The sequence below is a fragment of the Dromiciops gliroides genome, chromosome 6, assembly GCF_019393635.1.
Source record: "Dromiciops gliroides isolate mDroGli1 chromosome 6, mDroGli1.pri, whole genome shotgun sequence".
Taxonomy (NCBI): Eukaryota; Metazoa; Chordata; class Mammalia; order Microbiotheria; family Microbiotheriidae; genus Dromiciops; species Dromiciops gliroides.
In genome coordinates this window covers 149,598,182-149,605,349 of record NC_057866.1, presented here as the reverse complement: position 1 = coordinate 149,605,349, position 7,168 = coordinate 149,598,182, and the positions used below count along the sequence as shown (strand labels likewise).

Below are 7,168 nucleotides of genomic sequence, written 5' to 3'. Positions count from 1 at the left end.
CAAAGCTTCACCTAGTACCCAGGTGACATGGGTGGTGATGGTTTAGAAAGATTGTAAGGGAATGAAGAATACAAATCTGGAATATAAAGCTGGAAATTTGTGGAGAGATTAAGAAAGGGAGAGGAATGAAGGAGGAGATGGCTATGACTGGACTCAGGGGTCTACATAGTACAAATTCACTAGATAATTCATAACCCCATCAATTATGGTCTACTTGGATACACACAGCTTGATGGCACTGCAGGTTTATCCAGTTTCTAGTCACAGAATGTAGACAACATGCACAGAAGGCATCCTGTTACAAAGGTCCTTCCCTCTTCAATTGATTTTCATAATTTTAAAATTCAATGTGTAGTATCTACATATATTTTAATTGTGTGGGGATTTTTTGGACAGGAAGTTCAAGTTAATTCAAGAATTGGTTATTAAGCAAGTCATGGGGGTAAGCACTGGGACTACGAAGGCAAAAATAAAAATGAGGCTCTGTCAACAAGGGGCTTGCATTCTAATAAAGGACAATGACACAATAGGTACACAGATAGGTGTGGCCTGGTAAATATTTAATAATTGGCTCTCCAGAAAACATAAATGATACCCCAACACACTTTTAAGTTTAATCTGCATTATTAACATTCCCTCTATCACATTCTTAAGTTAAAACAATCAACAGAACAACAAATCAAGTCCTGGTTTTCAGCATTTGTTGATTTCTAATGTACAAAATGCTCATGTCTGAAATTTAACAACTGTTAGGTTTACATGTATTGGTATGAGGTAGTTCTAACACAATCTATGTCACCTGTGCAAGGTAATAGAGAGGTGAGAAGAGGAGAATCAATCAAGGCTTCATGCAGGATATGTCAAAATGCCACCTAAATTAGCTTTAAAGAAAGAGGAATGATATCATAGAAAAAAACCCTAGTACCTTTATATTGATTTATATTAATTTTATATTATTATATTGCTTTATATATTATATTATATATCGATATGTTGATTTCATATTGAATGTTAAACACATTGACTATTGAATTATTAATACATTGAGATAGATAGATAGTATAGTGATTTATATAATTATATACTGAATCAGATTTTGCTTTAGGATATCTGTGATGCACCAGCCCCAGTAGGAAGTCCTGCATCCACCATAATTAATAACAGATGATTTAAGTAAGAATTTTTAGTATTCTTTTTTTTTTCCCCGGCAATGAGAGTTAAGTGACTTGCCCAGGGTCACACAGATAGTGTCAAGTGTCTGAGGCTGGATTTAAACTCAGGTCCTCCTGAATCCAGGGCCAGTACTTTATCCACTGTACCACCTACCTGCCCTAAGTAAGAATTTTGGGGTGGGGCAGTAAGTTGCTCTAATACTCTGGAGAAAGCATGTAATATAGCTTTGACATTGAACCCTGGGAATATTTTAGCATGAAGTCACGTGCAGTGGGTGTTCATAAATACAGACCAGAAGGAAAGAATTTCAGAATAATAGATTGTGATTTGGAAAGGACCTTACTTACCAAGTAGTCTAGCACCACAATTTTACACATAAAACAATGGAAATATTGAGAGCTTGCATGACTAAGGGGATCATGAAATCACATGATTAACATATTACATGCTGTAAGGAGCTTTAGAAGTCTTTTAGTCCAACCTCATCTTCTTACCAATGAGAAAACTGAGACCCTGAACAGGGAATGGACTTGCCCATAGTAACAGCTGAGCTCAGACTCTGACTAATTTCTGCATGCTTTCCATTATAATACAATGAGTCTACATGGGAAAACATTTGCACATGCATTTCTGATAACAGGGGTAGATGACTTGTATGTTGTTGTATTAAAGTAGTGCTTTTTTACAGCTGTGTAAACAACAAAATAGACTGTGTCATTACAGCTAACACTGGCTGGAAATTAGTGAAAATAATGTAGATGAAAATTGTCTTATAAATACTTAATGAAGTAGCAAATGTTTAAACTTGCTCTTTCATCTTACATCTAATGGAAATATACTGCAATTGAGTGGAGGGTAAAAATAGAGGCATGCATTCTGGTTGTACAGAAGTAACCCAGGGCTCCCTACAGTAATGAGATAGAAGTCCCCAAAAAGAAGTATCAGGGAAGTTGGAAGAGGTTTTCTTGGGATATTTATAATAAATAAATAAATGTATGCTTACATGTGTATACACATTTATCTATCTATCCATTTATCTATCTCCTACCTATATACTATCTCTAACATCTACCTATCTATCCATTTATTTATCTATCTATCTTCCAAACATAGCTCCCAAGCACAGGAACCTTAAGTTACTCATGCAGGCACAGGGGTATGGAATCTTAGTCTTTTTTACAATCTTTGATTACAGAATCATACATTTCTGTATGATTACAGAATCATACAACTGAAGCTGGAAGAAGCCTCAGAAGTTATCTAGTACAGTGGCCGTCACTTAAAATTGAAGAAACTGAGGCCCAGAGAGGGAAAATGATTTGCCCTAGGCCATGGGAGTAATAAGTGATAAATCTTGGTGGGATTCAACTCTAAATCCAGGAATCTATCTACTGTACCACATAGATAGATTCAATTTTACAGGTCTCTAGTGAATATCTACCATCTGTCCTAGAGAATGTAATGGCATATAGCAGATAATCAGCACTCGTATAAATGAATATAATAGAGAGTCAGAAGAGCATGGGTGATAAACATCTATAAAATATAGTGAAAGGTCCCCTACTTCTATGCATGAACAGTAAAACCATTGGGCTGGCCACATATCAAGTATAAGGCTTAACCAAGAGACAGCCAGTGTATTCCATTGGTATTCATCCAATGGCAAGTGAATGAGCAGAAGGCCCCATGTTGAATACAATCTCTATGACAGATTTACAGTAGGGCACAGATGAGAGTGGCACAGGATGAGTAGGCATGAATAGGTTGTAAGCTATATTGCTTGAGGGAATATTCACACTTTTGGTATCACAGATCCCTTGGAGTCTGGAAGTAGATTGTGAGCCTAATCCTGAACTAGCCCCTGTATAACACGTGAAAGAAACAGAAGAGAGACTCTCTACTCTCCAGTAGTTTACAATCTAGCTAGGAAAAAAAAAGACAATTAGAAAACAGTAAAAGATGGCAGATAATCAAGTGCTAGAGTCTGTGATACTGACAGTAAGTGCATCAGGATTTATGATATTCTCCTTAAAAACATTTTCTCTCCATTTTATCCTAGTAAAAGTAGTTCATAACCAGAAATAAAATCAAATAAGCCCTCTATAGTTAATATTCAGTGTGACTTTTTTTTTCCTTCTCTCTTGCTGGAAAGATATCATACTGAACCAAATAGTGCCAACTGAGGGATATTTGGCAAAGATTTATGCAAATTAACTGACAATCACCCTTGATCATAAGGGATAAAAAACAATGAACCACATAAAAGTAGCTCACACAACACTAAGACTGATAATTACATAATAACACTACTGAGATAAAAAGACATAGCTAGAGAATAAAAATTAGCCCTGAAAGGAAGACTAACACAAACAGCATTGAGAAGCTATATAGCACTTATTTTAACAAAAGAGCTGACAGGTTCCAATGTGCATGTTAATGAGTTCCTATCTATTAATGCCCATTAATCTCACTCAGTTTGAAGGACATCTCACCAAGAACATCTCCAGTAACAAATGACAATCACATGACAGTCACCTATCCCATCCCATCCCACCCCCACCCCTCCAGGAATTCATATCTAGACCAGCAGAGGCACTGGGGGAGAAAAAAAAAAAGCAGTTGCATCTGCTACTCTGATCAAAATTCAATAAGGAACAACAATGGGAACAAAACAAAACAAACCCAAAGAAATTACCTAGAATAATAAAGAGAAAGAAGGCAGACAGCTTCTTGAAAAACAATAAATACACCTTGAAAAGCAATTGGTAATTTGTGTGTGTGTGGGGGTGGGGGTGGGGGTGGTGACAGTTCTTTAAGAAATGAGAAATCCAAACTAGGTGATTTGCATTGTGCACCTGGCACCAAACACAATTAGTCATTTCTGAGTATCATTCAGTGGCACTTTCCTCCCTGGAGAATGCAAATGCTGTGGACACATTGCAATGAAAAGAGATGCTGTTTTTTTTCTTTCTGTGTTCAAACCTCTAAGGGACGGTGGATTTGGAGCACTGAGATGGGGAGAAAAAGTAATTCCCTATGTTCTGAAATTGATTACCAGCTGTTGGGTGGGAGGCACTGCTGAGTGCAGAGTAGTTCAGAACCACCAATATGAAGCCGCCGATATGCGGATGACAGGACGGGGCAGAGGAATGGCTCCAAATCTCCACCTCTTTCATGGCCTAGATGGAAATCTTTCAAGAGGGTTGGACTTCATTTGAATCTTCCCGTTATTGCAAAAAGAAGGATCCAAGTACAATCTGGTCCTATATCTTTTATTGTTAATGAGCAAATGAGCAAAAGGAACATGACTGGGGAATCATGCATGAGCAAAGTCTCACAAGAAGAGGAGGGCATTTCCTACAACCTCCACTTCTTTCTATTAGGTAGGATTTTGTTTCGATGTCTAATGTCTGTGTTTCTCTCTGAAGTCTGACAGTACCATTCTCACCTTCACACATATTCTTTCCAGGTTTAGTAGGTGATGTATGTGTTTTTTGCAAGTACCTAGTCTTACTTGATACCTCCTTCAAATCCCAATTCATTGCTGCTTCCCTGGGTGCTTTTGTTTGGTTGTTTTTGTTTAGGTTCCCATGAAATATATAATCTTCAGTGCAAAGAGGGTCTCCTTTGAACTGGAAGATGATTTTCAAAGAGATAAGCTGTTTTGATTTCTTCTAAAGTAAACTATAAAATACTGAGAGTAGTATAACAGGTATTCACTGCATAATTACAACAGTAAAAGACATCTATTTTCTATATTTACTTACTACCAGAAATTGAAGGATGCCCATGCGTATGTACTGAGAAATAGTAGCCTTGAGTGTATTATAAAAATGAATCAGTAAAGTAAAACTTCATTGATAAAAGAAACACCTGAGACATTTTGAAATTGTTAGAATATATAATAAATAACCTAGTACTTCATATGTGCCTTATAAATATTTGATTTATCTATCTAGATGTCCAAAGGAAGATGAAAAGTTAATTCATGCAATTATACCATTTCTATCCTAAACTATTCAAATACTCTCTTGTTACCCTTCAAAATGGGAAAAAGATAAATGTAAAGATACCAACTTTGATAGTAACAATTTTGGGGGAATCATTCCTTTCACTAGAATAGTGTGGAGATCTTAAATTCTCTTAACCAGTAAACTTGAACTCACTTGATCTCCAACCAAGAAGATAAATACAGCAACAAAGGACAGCATGAATTTAAAATGCAAACTCATTTGAAAATCCTTATGGAAGAGGATAACAGATGATTAGAAGAAGTGGTACTTCACAAAATAGCAACATAGAGCACAAAGAACTATACAGATACTTGAAATGAGATGCAACAAAGCCACATCACCTCAAAGGACTTTAGAGATTAAACTGGGAGGACAATATCTATCTATCCATCTATCCATCTATCTATCTATCTATCCACTGTGACGTTTAAAATCTAATGTATGGACACTTCCTCTTCCTTCTTCTGGTGAGGGACCTGACAGAAATTAAAAATGGTTTAGCATCTGACATATCTCCGTAGGTTGTCCTACAATACAGCTTCCAACAAAACTTGGCTGTCATGAACCCCAGGTAACAGAATTGTTTACCTTTATACTAAGAAAGTTGGAAAAGCACCAAAATCAGCCTGTGCTATGTGCCCAGGAAGACTTCAAGGTGTTCGTGCAGTGAGATTCAAAGTTCTTATGAGGCTATCAAAGACCAAAAAGCATATCAGCAGGGCTTATGGTGGCTCCATGTGTGCTAAATGTGTCCATGACAGAATCAAGTGTGCTTTCCTGATTGAGGAGCAGAAAATTGTTGTGAAGGTATTAAAGGCACAGGCACAGAGTCAAAAAAGTAAATAAAAAGGATATGTTTTTTTGAATAATAAAGAAAATTAAAACATGAAAAAAAAAATCTAATGTGTGGTCACCTTTTTGCTGTCCCCAGTTTAGGGAAAACTAGCTAGGGTTTACTTATAAATTAGAAGCCTTAGCACCAAGTTTGGCATCAAGCATTTATTAAAGAGTAAAGAGAGAACATGTGGGGTTCAGAAAGATAGCAAAGCCCATCTACCCTAAGGGTTCAGCCTGGCCTCCTTCTTCTCCTTCCCTTCTGCCACCAACATGAGGTTCCAGCAACAAACCAAGAGAGGAAGAAGCACTTACTGTGTTCCCCCAGAAGAGGCCAACCCCACACACTGCTTCAAACTGATTGGTTATCCTCACTCAAATCCATTGATTCACTGGACTTCAGGGTGGTCTCCTGTTGAGTTCAAATTCCTCATCTTCTGAAAACAATAACCCTTAAGGGTCAGCCAGGTGTGGTTTCAATTTAATTAACTTTAAGTGGGTTAGCCAATCACTCCCAGTCAGTCTCACTTAATTCAATCAATCTAAATCAATCTCCAGGTGAGGCCTTTGGGCATTGGCAAATCTCACACTATCATCTATCTAATGTGTATACACATATTATATATATACATGCATACTATATCAATGTATATATGCACATATATAATATAAGCATATAGGAAATTATATATTAGGATTTCTATAACAATCTAGTCTCATTACTGTTTAAGTATCACAATTATTAAAGTCAAAAAGCATTGATTAAATGCCTACTATAGGCATATACATGCCTAAAGTATATATGCCTATATATGATATACACTGTGTTAAATAAGAACTGAGGATACAAATGTAAGAACAACAAAAAGCCCCAATTCTCAAATCTAATTTAGATTATCTCAGTTCCTGATTTACTTATATAAGAACACAGAAATAGCCTATAAGAAGATTCTTTTCCCACCACATGGCTTGGTGTAGTTTTACATGGTAGTAGTGTCATTTTTGGAGACCTGGAGGAAACTAGGGTCTTTCTTACATTCAAATGTATAACACACTTCCAGAAGTTTAAGGTGGTCTAAATTAGATTTTAGCTACTTGTTTTTGAAAATAAACTGTAAATTCTTATCAAGACCAGATATGTATGCCTA

The 7,168-nt window shown here is 36.5% G+C and overlaps 1 pseudogene; it reads left to right on the top strand.

Moving 5' to 3' along the window:
• Nucleotides 1-5,678: 5,678 nt before the first annotated feature.
• LOC122732684 lies at nucleotides 5,679-6,032 on the top strand (annotated as a pseudogene).
• The last annotated feature ends 1,136 nt before the right edge of the window (nucleotides 6,033-7,168 follow it).